Source organism: Loxodonta africana, chromosome 21, assembly GCF_030014295.1.
Source record: "Loxodonta africana isolate mLoxAfr1 chromosome 21, mLoxAfr1.hap2, whole genome shotgun sequence".
In the NCBI taxonomy this organism is placed as follows: domain Eukaryota; kingdom Metazoa; phylum Chordata; class Mammalia; order Proboscidea; family Elephantidae; genus Loxodonta; species Loxodonta africana.
In genome coordinates, this window is record NC_087362.1 from 1,002,373 (window position 1) to 1,016,313 (window position 13,941).

Sequence of the window (13,941 nt, forward strand, 5' to 3'; positions counted from 1 at the left end):
TGAAGCCAGCATAACCCTGATTCAAAAGTGAGGTAAAGACACCACACAAAAAAAGAAAATTACAGATCAACATCCCTCATGAACATAGACGCAAAAATCCTCAATAAATTTCTAGCCAATAGAATTCAACAGCATATCAAAAAAATAACTTGTAATGACCAAATGGGATTCATACCAGGTATGCAGGGATGTTTGAACATTAGAAACACCATCAATGTAATCTGTCACATAAATAAAACAAAAGAACCACATGATCTTATCAATTGATGCAGGAAAGGCATTTGACAAAGTCCAACACCCATCCCTGATAAAAATTCTCAGCAAAATAGGGATAGAAGGGAAATTCCTCAACATAATAAAGAGCATTTATATAAAGTCAACAGCCAACATCATTCTAAATGGAGTCTGAAAGCATTCCCCTTGAGAATGGGAACCAGGCAAGGATGCCCTTTATCACTACTGTTATTCAGTATTGTACTGGAGGTCCTAGCCAGAGCAATAAGGCAAGAAAAAGAAATAAAGGGCATTCAAATTGGTAAGGAAGAAGTAAAAATATCCCTATTTGCAGATAATAGGATCTTATACACAGAAAACCCCAAAGAATCCACAAAAAACTACTGGAACTAATAGAAGATTTCAGCAAAGTATCAGGATACAAGATAAACATACAAAAATCAGTTGGATCCCTCTACACCAACAAAGAGAACTTTGAAAAGAAACCACCAAATAAATACCATTTACAATAGCCTCCAAGAAGATAAATTATTTAGGAATAAACCTAACCAGACACGTAAGAGACCTATATAAAGAAAACTACAAGACACTACTGCAAGAAACCAAAAGAGACCTACATAAGTAGGTCATGCTCATGCATAGGAAGACTGAGTCTTCTGAAAATGTCAATTCTACCCCAAGCGATCTAAAGATACAATGCAATCCTGATCCAAATTCCAAGAGCATTTTTTTATCATACTTTATTTTTTAATTTTTATTGTGCTTTAAGAGAAAGGTTACAAATCAAGTCAGTCTCTCACACAAAGATTTACATACACCTTGCTACATACTCCCAATTGCACTCCCCCTAATGAGACAACCCGCTCCCTGCCTCCACTCTCTCTTTTTGTGTCCATTAAGCCAGCTTCTAACTCCCTCTACCATCTCATCTCCCCTCCAGGCAGGAGATGCCAACATACTCTCAAGTTTCCACCTGATCCAAGAAGCTCACTCCTCACCAGCATCCCTCTCCATCCCATTGTCCAGTCCAATCCCTGTCTGAAGAGTTGGCTTTGGGAATGGTTCCTGTCCTAGGCCAACAGAAGGTCTGCAGGCCATGACCACCGGAGTCCTTCTAGTCTCAGTCAGACCGTTAAGTCTGGTCTTTTTATGAGAATTTGGGGTCTGCATCCCACTGTCCTCCTGCTCCCTCAGGGGTTCTCTGATGTATTCCCTGACAGGGCAGTCATCCGTTGTAGCTGGGCACCATCTAGTTCTGGTCTCAGGCTGATGTACTCTCTGGTTTCCACGGCCCTTTCTGTCTCTTGGGCTCAAAATTACTTTCTGTCCTTGGTGTTCTTCATTCTCCTTGGGTCCAGGTGGGTTGAGACCAATTGATGTGTCTTAGATGGCCACTTGCTAGCGTTTAAGACCCCAGACACCACTCTCCAAAGTGGGATGCAAAATGTTTTCTTAATAGGTTTAATTATGCCAATTGACTTAGATGTCCCCTGAAACCATGGTACCCAAAACCCAGCCCTTGCTATGCTGGCCTTCGAAGCATTCAGTTTATTCAGGAAACTTCCTTGCTTTGGGTTTATTCCAGTTTTGCTGACCTCACCTGTATTGTGTGTTGTCTTTCCCATCACCGAAAGTAATTCTTTTCTACTATCTAATTGGTGAATACCCCCTCTCACCCTTCTTCCTTCCCTCCCCCGTCTCGTAGCCTTCAAAGAATATTTTCTTCTCTGCTTAAACTATTTCTCGAGTTCTTATAATAGTGGTCTTATACAATATTTGTCCTTCTGCAAGTGACTAATTTCACTCAGCATAATGCCTTCCAGATTCCTCCATGTTATGAAATGTTTCACAGATTCATCACTGTTCTTTATTGATGCGTAGTATTCCATTGTGTCAATATACCACGATTTATTTATCCATTCATCCACTGATGGCCATCTTGGCTGCTTCCATCTTTTTCCTATTGTAAACAGTGCTGCAATGAACATGTGTGTGCATACATCTGTTTGTATGTTGTTGTTGTTAGGTGTCATCAAGTCAGTTCTGACTCATAGCGACCCTATGCACAACAGAACGAAACACTGCCCGGTCCTGCACCATCCTTACAATCGTTGTTATGCTTGAGCTCATTGTTGCAGCCACTGTGTCAATCCACCTTGTCCAGGGCCTTCCTCTTGTCCGTTGACCCTGTACTCTGCCAAGCATGATGTCCTTCTCCAGGGACTGATCCCTCCTGACAACATGTCCAAAGTATGTAAGACGCAGTCTAGCCATCCTTGCCTCTAAGGAGCATTCTGGCTGCACTTCTTCCAAGACAGATTTGTTTGTTCTTTTGGCAGTCCATGGTATATTCAATATTCTCCGCCAACACCACAATTCAAAGGCGCCCATTCTTCTTCGGTCTTCCTTATTCATTGTCCAGCTTCCACATATGTATGATGTGATTGAAAATACCATGGCTTGGGTCAGGCGCACCTCAGTCTTCAGGGTGACATCTTTGCTCTTCAACACTTTGAAGAGGTCCTTTGCAGCAGATTTGCCCAATACAATGCGTATTTTGATTTCTTGATTGCTGCTTCCATGGCTATTGATTGTGGATCCAAGTAAAATGAAATCCTTGACAACTTCAATCTTTTCTCTGTTTATCATGATGTTGTTTACCGGCCCAGTTGTGAGGATTTTTGTTTTCTTTATGTTGAGGTGTAATCCATACTGAAGGCTGTGGTCTTTGATCTTCATTAGTAAGTGCTTCAAGTCCTCTTCACTTTCAGCAAGCAAGGTTGCGTCATCTGCATAACGCAGGTTGTTAACAAGTCTTCCTCCAATCCTGATGCCCCGTTCTTCTTCATATAGTCCAGCTTCTTGGATTATTTGTTCAGCATATGGAGTAAATAGGTATGCTGAAAGAATACAACCCTGATGCACACTTTTCCTGACCTTAAACCAATCAGTATCCCCTTGTTCTGTCCAAACAACTGCTTCTTGAGCTATGTAAAGGTTCCTCATGAGCACAATTAAGTGTTCTGGAATTCCCATTCTTTGCAACGTTATCCATAATTTCTTTTGATCCACACAGTTGAATGCCTTTGCATAGTCGATAAAACACAGGTAAACATCCTTCTGGTATTCTCTGCTTTCAGCCAGGATCCATCTGTCATCAGCAGTGATATTCCTGGTTCCACGTCCTCTTCTGAAACTGGCCTGAATTTTTGGCAGTTCCCTGTCAATATACTGATGCAGCCGTTTTTGAATGATCTTCAGCAGAATTTTGCTTGTGTGTGATGTTAATGATATTGTTCTATAATTTCCACATTCAGTCGGATCATCTTTCTTGGGAATAGGCATAAATATGGGTCTCTTCCAGTCAGTTGGCCAGGAGGCTGTCTTCCATATTTCTTGGCATAGACGAGTGAGCGCTTCCAGCGCTGCGTCTGTTTGTTGAAACATCTCATTTGATATTCCATCAATTCCTGGAGCCTTGTTTTTTGCCAATGCCTTCACAGCAGCTTGGACTTCTTCCTTCAGTACCATCGGTTACTGATCATATGCCACCTGTTGAAATGGTTGAATATCGACTAATTCTTTTTGGTATAATGACTCTGTGTATTCCTTCCATCTTCTTTTGATGCTTCCTGTGTCATTTAATATTTTCCCCATGGAATCCTTCACTATTGCAACTCGAGGCTTGAATTTTTTCTTCAGTTCTTTCAGCTTGAGAAACACCGAGTGTGTTCTTCCCTTTTGGTTTTCCATCTCCAGCTCTTTGCACATGTCATTATAATACTTTACTTTGTCTTCTCGAGAGGCCCTTTGAAATCTTCTGTTCAGTTCTTTTACTTCAGCAATTCTTCCTTTTGCTTTAGCTGCTCGACGCTCAAGAGCTAGTTTCAGAGTCTCCTCTGACATCCATCTTGGTCTTTTCTTTCTTTCCTGTCTTTTCAGTGACCTCTTGCTTTCTTCATGGATGATGTTCTTCATGTCATTCCACTACTCGTCTGGTCTGTGGTCACTAGTATTCAATGCATCAAATCTATTCTTGAGATGGTCTCTAAATTCAGGTGGGATATACTCAAGGTCATATTTTGGCTCTCATGGTCTTGCTCTGATTTTCTTCAGTTTCAGCTTGAACTTGCATATGAACAATTGATGGTCTGTTCCACAGTCGGCCCCTGGCCTTGTTCTGACTGATGATATTGAGCTTTTCCATCATCTCTTTCCACAGGTGTAGTCAATTTGATTTCTGTGTGTTCCATCTGGCGAGGTCCATGTGTATAGTCGCCATTTATGTTGGTGAAAGAAGGTATTAGCAATGAAGAAGTCAATGGTCTTGCAAAATTCTATCATTTGATCTCCAGCATTGTTTCTATCACCAAGGCCATATTTTCCAACTACTGACCCTTCTTCTTTGTTTCCAACTTTTGCATTCCAATCGCCAGTAATTATCAATGCATCTTGATTGCATGTTCGATCAATTTCAGATTGTAGCAGCTGACAAAAATCTATTTCTTCATCTTTGGCCCTAGTGGTTGATGCGTAAATTTGAATAATTGTCGTATTAACTGGTCTTCCTTGTAGGCATATGGATATTATCCTATCACTGACGGCGTTGTACTTCAGGATAGATTTTGAAACATTCTTTTTGACGATGAATGCAGCGCCATTCCTCTTTAAGTTGCCATTCCCAGCATGGTAGACTATATGACTGTCCAATTCGAAATGACCAACACCAGTCCATTTCAGCTCACTAATGCCTAGGATATTGATGTTTATGCATTCCATTTCATTTTTGATGATTCCCAATTTTCCTAGATTCATACTTCTTACATTCCTGGTTCCGATTATTAATGGATGTTTGCAGCTGTTTATTCTCATTCTGAGTCGTGCCACATCAGCAAATGAAGGTCCCAGAAGCTTTACTCCATCCATGTCATTAAGGTTGACTCTACTTTGAGGAGGCAGCTCTTCCCCAGTCATCTCTTGAGTGCCTTCCAACCTGGGGGGCTCATCTTCCAGCACTATATCAGGCAATGTTCCGCTGCTATTCATAAGGTTTTCACTGGATAATTCTTTTCAGAAGTAGACTGCCAATCCTTCTTTTTAGTCTGTCTTAGTCTGGAAGCTCAGCTGAAACCTGTCCTCCATGGGTGACCCTGCTGGTATCTGAATACCAGTGGCATAGCTTCCAGCATCACAGCAACACACAAGCCCCCACAGTACAACAAACTGACAGACATGCGGGGGGACACTATATATATAAAACTCAAAAGGCTCCATGAGAAAACTACTGGAACTAATAGAAAGATTCAGTAGACTATCAGGATACAAGATAAACATACAAAATCAGTTGGATCCTATATACCTAAAAAGAGACTGATGAAAAGGAAATCAGGAAAGCAATACCATTTATAATAGCCCCTAAAAAAACAAAATATTTAGGAATAAATCTAACCAGGGATGTAAAAGACCTATACAAAAAAATCTACAAAAACACTACTGCAAGAAACCAAAAGAGATATACATAAATGGAAAAACATATCATGCTCATGGATAGGTAGACACAACATTGTGAAAATGACAATTCTACCCAAAGCAATTTACAAATACAATGCAATCCTGATCCAAATACCAACAACATTCTTTAAAGAAATGGAAAAACTAATCATTAACTTTGTATGGAAAGGGACGAAGTCCTGGATAAGTAAAGCACTGTTGAAGAAGTAGAAGAACTTGCACTACCTGACCTCAGAACCTCCTATAATACAGCTACAGTAGTCAAAACAGCCTGATACCGGTACAATGATAGACACATTCACCAATGGAACAGAATTGAGAACCCAGATGTAAATCCATCTACCTACCATCACCTGACAAGGGCCCAAAGTCCATCAAATGGGGAAAAGATAGTCTTTTTTAACAAATGGTGTGGGCAAAACTGGATGTCCATCTGCAAAAAAATGAAACAGGACCCATACCTCACACCATACACAAAAACAAATTCAAAATAGATCAAAGACCTAAATATAAAGCCAAAAACTATAAAGTTCATAGAATAAAAAAATAGGATCTACATTAGAGGCCCTAATACACAGCATTAACAGGACACAAACATAACCAACAACACACAAACTCCAGATGATAAGCTAGATAAATGAAATCTTCTAAAAATTATACAATTATACTCATCATAGACTTCACCAAAAGAGCAAGAAGAGAACCTACAGACTGGGGGAAAAAAATTGGCTATTACAAATCAGACAAAGGTCTAATCTCTAAAATCTACAGGAAAATTCAACATCTCTACAACAAAAAGACAAATAATTAATTAAATTATTTAAAAATTGGGCAAAGGAAATCGACACTTCACCAAAGAAGAGAGTAAAGCAGCCAACAAACACATAAGGAAATGCTGGAGACTAGCCATTAGAGAAATGCAAATAAAAACTACAATGAGATACCATCTCACCCCTGCCAGTACTGGCAGGAATCAAAATAAAACAAAATAAATGTTGGAGAGCCTGCAGGGAGACGAACTCTTATGCACTGCTGGTGGAAATGCAAAATGGTACAACCATTTTGGAAAACAATATGGCACTTCCTTAGAAAGCTAGAAATAGAAGTACCATATTGTCATGGATTGAATTATGCCCACTCAAAAATGTGTGTATCAATTTGGCTGGGCCATGATTCCCAGTAGTGTGTGATTTTCCTGTAGGTTGTAAATCCTGCCTCTATGATGTTAATGAGGGAGAATGGGTGGCAGTTGTGTTAGTGAGACAGGACTAAACCTACAAGATTGGGTTGTGTCTTGAGGCAATCTCTTGAGACATAAAAGAAAGAAGCACGGACAGAGAGACAGGGGAACCTCATACCACCAAGAAAGCAGTGCTGGGAGCATAGCACTTCCTTTTGGCCCTGGGTCCCTGCGCTGGGAAGCTCCCGGTCCAGGGGAAGATTGATGAGAAGGCCAACAGAGAGAGAAAGCCTTCCCCTCGAACTGACACCCTGAATTTGGACTTTTAGCTTACTTTACTGTATTATCCAGAAGGAGCACATTTCAGGGCCGAGGAATTCTATCAATTAAAACCCAAACAATATATTGGTTTAGAACGATGCTGTCCAATAGAAATATAATGCAAGTCACTTAAGTAATATTTCAATTTTCTAGTAGCCACATTTTAAAAAAGAGAGAGGAACAAGTGAAATTAATTTTAAAGAAGTATTTTGTTTAACATAATATATCTGAAATATTATCATTACAACAATATAGTCGATATAAAATATTAATGAAAAAAATTTTTTTTCAAAAACTTACTGTTACATTATGTTTCTATTGGACAGCACCATCCCAAATCAATATACTGTTTGGGTATTAATTTACAGAATTCCTTGGTCCTAAAATGTGCTCCTTCTGGTTAATCCTGGTGTGCCAAGAGCCCTTTCTTCTCTGCTAGCGCATCAGGGTGACCCACTTGTAGTGGTCCCTCAAGAGAGAAAAGAGGCAGACAGGCCTGACCCAACTCATTCATTAGTCCAGAAAGCCTGCCAAACTTAAACACCTCTGACAATGCAGAGGGGTCAGGGGACATAATTAGTAAGTGGAAAAAATAATAAAAACCCAGCAATACCAAATCTTGTGACCCCTTGTGTGCTATATAGTAGTCTCTGTCTCCTGGTCTTCTGAGCCTACCTATTTCCATTACGGAAGAGAAGGTTTGGAAGAGATGCCAAGACAAAGGGTGGAAACTGGCCCCACACTCTACAGACAGCAAAAGCAAATTTAGGTCATGTCGCAATTTTTCCTGGACTAGATCTTATACCTGATATAAACCTATCCAATCCTATCTACAATGACTTGGAAATACATTTTTTAAAAGTATTTCTTTCAATTAAAGCAACTCATTACATTATTATTCAGTTTCTTTTACCACTGCCCAGATGCCAGTAAAGACATAATTAAAGTGTTCGCAAAATTCTTTTAAAATGAAAGAACAAGCAGATATAAATTAGTAGGTTATTTAGGAGCATGACAAATTTTACACCTAGAGAAAAGTGAACGAAAAAAAGATTCTCACCTTGTTAACTAAACCAGAATTGAAAATAAAAATTTAGATGTGTTCTGACTCCTTTGCTGCTTTGGGTGCCTAAGGTATCTAAAATTCAAGAAAGATTCTAAAGCCCTCACCAGCCTCCTTCTTTTCTGGTATGTTCTTTTATGTTCCTCTTAGTTGTGCCTTCCGGTTCTAGAAGCTTAGAGATACCCACTAGGGCACTAACAAGCTCTCTGATGGAATCTGCTAGGAAGTATCCACCCCTAACCCATGAGTCAGTAGCCATGGCAACTTGGCTGAGTGACCCACATTCTAGTACCTTCATTTACAGGCAAGAGCTGCAATCTATGGCAAAAGAAAATATCTTTTCAAAAAGTTCATTGCATCTTGTCAGACCCTTGCTTCACATGTGGCCTCATTCATGAAACAGAAGAAACTGGCTGGACTATAAATTATATTAAATCATTGAGAGGAAAATTGTTCTGCCCCTTACCCAAATCACTGACCTACGAGATAGCATTCAGGAGGATCAGAAGCATTTCACTCTAGTTGCATTTGTTGTTATTGTTAGCTGCCATTGAGTCAGGTCTGACTCACAGGGACCCCATGTACAATGGAACAAAATGTTGCCTGGTCCTGCACCATCTTCACAATCATTGATCTGCTTAAGACCATTGTTAATACCCACTGTGTATTAAGTGTCTTCCAACCAAGGGCATTCATCTTCCAGAAAATACGTTGTTGTGATCCATAGGGTTTTCACTATCTAATTTTTGGGAGTAGATCTCCAGGCATTTCTTCCTAGTCTGTCTTAGGCTGGAAGCTCCAGTGAAACCTGTCCACCATGGGTAACTCTGCTGATGTCTGAAATACTGGTGGCATAGCTTCCATCATCATAGCAATACACAAGCCACCAAAGCATGATAAACTAGCAGACGAGTGGTGGCTATTTGATTTAGTTATGCTAAATTGAACATGGCAATGTAGCTTAAGCAGAATATACAAGAAAAGTCATAGGCATGCTTCATAGCCACATGTTCTGTGTGACAATGAATTGTTCCTCAGCCATACAGGTCAGAGATCAAGGAGTCTCCCAATTCCACCATTTTCATTTTACTTATTATGAAATTTCTGACAGGAAATGGGAATTTGGTTGATAATTACCAGGCATAGAGATAAGGTTTCCTCATTAAAGTCTCATAAAACCATGAAAATAAATTATTGCAAGTAGAGAGAGAAAGAAAATCTTCTGTTTAGACTTTTTCATGACCATTTAGGCCATGGAAAATATTTTTCGTTTTCCAGCATAGTGATTTTATTTTCAGCTAGCGTAGGGTCTGATAATCAGAGGAAAGAATTTAGATACCTCACAGACCTTTTCTGATCTCAAGTTAATGGCCTGGTATGCCAAGGACATGCAGCGCCTGGCAGAATAAGTTATAAAACTGCAGCTGAGGAAACACAGGAGAGAAACCACGTAATGTATGTCTGCAGATATGATATAAACATAAATAAACAGGAAAATTTCAAGAAAATTGAAGTGGTCTGTTGGCCTGTTCCAGAGATCAAAGCTGGTTAGGAGTCATAGGAAAAACAAAAGTCCCAAATGAGAGTGAACTAGAAATTGGAACAGACCACCGTTTCCCACTCCTGTTCGGGTGATTTCCTTCCTTTGCTGAGCATCCACTCTAGGCATTAGGTGCTGTCATTGTTAGCTGCCCTCCAATCGGTCCCAACACATAGTGCTCCATGCACAAGGGAACAAAACACTGCCCAGTCCTGGGCCACCTCCATGATTGGTGGCTGGTTGGACTATTGTCATCCACAGGGTTTTCAGTGGCTGATTTTTACCAGGCCTTTCTTCCTAGTCCATCTTAGTCTGAAAGCACCACTGAAACTCATTCAGCATCATAGCAACACAAGCCTCCACTGACAGGTGAGCAGTGGCTGGGAATTGAACCTGGGTCTCCTGAATGGAAGGTGAGAATCCTACCACTGAACCACCACTGCCTCATTAGGTACACTTATGCAATTCAGCTTTTTCCCAGGAACTCATCTTCAGGCGTTTTCCAATATAGCCACAAGCTCAGAAGCTTTCCAATTTTTCTACCATAAATTTCCCTTTCCCGAATCCCAGCTTTTCTAGCATTTTGTTCTCCCTAGAGTTAGTCTGACCAACCAATTAGTACAAAGATGTGAATGGACCAATATATGTTACCAATGGTCTTCTAGGTTTCATCTGAGGTTTATGAAAAATATCTGGCCCTTGGTATATTCAAAACTGTCCCAGTGGAGCTGGTGTCTGGAGCCGATTTTCATATTAGATTGCCCTGGGAGAGGAGGAAAAGAAAAGCACTCTAAAGTCATTCATAATTTCAAACTAAGATGGACCCAGATTATTCATAAATCAAATTGTGAAAATGAAGATACCCCAAGGCAGATGGTTGGAGCTGGGTGACCAATAGCCATGGTTTGCCTGGGCCTAAGGGGGTTCTAGGAGGTGGGTCTTATGGTGCTAAAATCCAGCAAAGCTGGATGAGTTGGTAACCCCCCTGGGTGGACCAGAGACATTAACTAAAACCCAAAAGAATGTACATTTCACTGTTTCCTAAGAGACTGGAATTTTTTTCAGGCAATGACTGCAAAGTACCCTTACATAAGAAAGTTTTTATTTAAATCTATCAGCTGATCTGTCTTCTCAATTTCAGTGTCCAGTAGAAACTGCAGGCATGAAGCTCCAGCAGAAAAGCTCCACCTGCCTCCAATGTCTTTGCGACTAGAGGTTATGTTACTTGATCCAAAAGAACTGTAAACCCCCACTCTTCGAGATGAGTTGAGAAAATGTCTACGACAGCCTTTCATAGACTAGAAGCCCTGCTGCACAGGGGTCATCATGAGGTAATCCTCTCACTATCGAGATGTTATTTTCCGCCCTCTACTGGGGTTTTTTACTGTAAACATTCACTTATTCTTTTCTGCCTTTCTAAGTGTGCTTAGAAATATTAAATAATGCAAGAAACATCAAAAGCAGATGGAAAGAATACACTGAGTCACTATACCAAAAAGAATTGGTTGACGTTCAACCATTTCAAGACATAGCATATGATCAGGAAGCAATGGTATTGAAGGAAGAAGTCCAAATTGTACTGAAGGCATTGGTGAAAAAACAAGACTCCAGGAATTGACAGAACACCAACTGAGATGTTTGAACAAATGGATGCAGCGCTGAAAGTGTTCACTCATCTCTGCCAGGAAATTTAGAAGACAGCTAGTTACCTGGCCAACTGGCTGGAAGAGATCCATATTTATCCCATTTCTAAGAAAAGTGATCCAAACAAATGTGGAAATTATTGAACAATATCATTAATATCACACGCAAGCAAAATTCTGCTGAAGATCATTTAAAAGCTGCTGCAGCAGTATATCAACAAGGAACTGCTAGAAATTCAAGCTGGATTCAGAAGAGGATGTGGAACCAGGGATACCATGGCTGATGTCAGATGGATCCTGGCTGAAAGCACAGAATACCATAAAGATGTTTACCTGTGTTTTATTGACTATGCAAAGGCGTTCGACTATGTGGATCGTAACAAATTATGGATAACATTGTGAAGAATGGGAATTCCAGAACACTTAATTGTGCTCATGAGGAACCTGTACAGCGATCAACGGTCAGTCTTTTGAAGAGAACAAGGGGATACTGCATGGTTTAAAGTCAGGAAAGGTGTATGTTGAGCAAATAATCCGAGAAGCTGGACTATACAAAGGAGAATGCAGCATCAGAATTGGAGGAAGACTCATTAACAACCTGCATTATACAGATGACACAAACTTGCTTGCTGGAAGTGAAGAAGACTTGAAGCACTTACAGACGAAGATCAAAGACCACAGCCTTCAGTATGGATTACACTTTAACATGAAGAGAACAAAAATCCTCACAAATGGACCAATATGCAACATCATGATAACGAGAGAAAAGACTGAAGTTGTTAAGGATTTCATTTTACTTGGATTCACAGTCAACACCCATGGAAGCAGGAGTCACAAAGTTAAAAGGCGCATTGCATTGGGCAAATCTGCTGCAAAAGACCTCTTTAAAGTGTTGAAAAGCAAAGATGTCACCTTGAAGACTAAGGTGTGCCGGAGCAAGCCATGGTGTTTTCAATTGCCTCATATGCATGCGAAAGATGGACAATGAATAAGAAAGATCAAAGAAGAATTGACGCCTTTGGATTGTGGTGTTGGCAAAGAATATTGAACGTACCATGAACTGCCAAAAGAAGGAACAAATCTGTCTTGGAAGAAGTACAACCAGAATGTTCCTTAGAAGCAAAGATGGCGAGATTACATCTCACATACTTTGGACATGTTATCAGGAGATAACTTTCACTGGAGAAGGACATCATGCTTGGTAAAGTAGAGAGTCAGTGACAAAGAGGAAGACCCTTGATGAGATGGATTGACACAGTGGCTGCAGTAATGGGCTCAAGAATAACAACTATCATTGAGAATGACACAGGACCAGGCAGTGCTTCATTCTGTTGTACATAGGGTCACTATGAGTTGGAACTGACTCGAGGGCATCTAACAACAACAACAAGTGTGCTTACTCCACCACGGTCTGTCAGTTTGTCCTACTGTGGTGGCTTGCATGTTGCTGTGATGCTGGAAGCTATGCCACAAATATTTCAAATACCAGCAGGGTCACCTATGGTGGACAGGTTTCAGTGGAGTTTCCAGACTAAGGCAGTCCTGGTGATCCACTTTGGAAAATCAGCCAGCAAAATACCCCTATAGGTCACAACTAGACATTGTCTGGCTCACTTGCTTTGGGAATGTCATCAGCAAGGATCAGTCTGAAGGAGGATATCGTGTTGGGTGAAGTAGAGGGCCAGTAAGAGTGAGGAAGACCCTCAGTGAGGTGAATTGGCACAATAGCCCCAACAATGGACTGAGACACGCCGGCAATTATGAGGATGACTCAGGACCAGTCAATGTTCTGTTCTGTTGTACATTAGGTTTCCAAGAGTCAGAGTTGACTCGATGGCAGCTGTCTATCTATAGGTGTGCTTACTAACCAATGACTTTTATCTGCTGTTTGTTACCTGTCACCTGTGCCTTCTGATAAGCTCTAGAATGGCCTCCTCCCAGACCCAAACTGCCCAACCCAGCTTCCTGACACATTTCTTCCTCAGCCTACTGTGCCCTCACTCCCAATTCCATCCTCATGCTCAGGGGCTGGAAAGCAGGGTGGAGAAAGAATGGTGGCACTTGGAGTCCAAAGGCAGAACACCACTCCTTTTTCCTACCTGGCAACCATTCCAGCTGCTTTGTCCTGAACTTTTGAAACTCCAAGCCCAGAAAGTTATTGTCCATATAATTGTGTTGTCTTTTATTATCAGACTGACTTCTTTTAGTTCCCTTTCAGACTTATCTGAAAAGGGTGTGTGCCTGTTCTCTCTTCACAAGTTTTCATTAACGGCACAGGGTGTGTTCCTGTCCTCTCTTCACAAGTCTTGACTAACAGCATAGGGTATATGCCTGTTCTCCTCTCTTCACACATCTTCACTAACAGCACTGAACTTTATTCAAGGCCCTTTTTGATGGAGAGCTGTGAAAGTATTACCAAATATAGTGAAGGGTGCCTTGGACATCAATT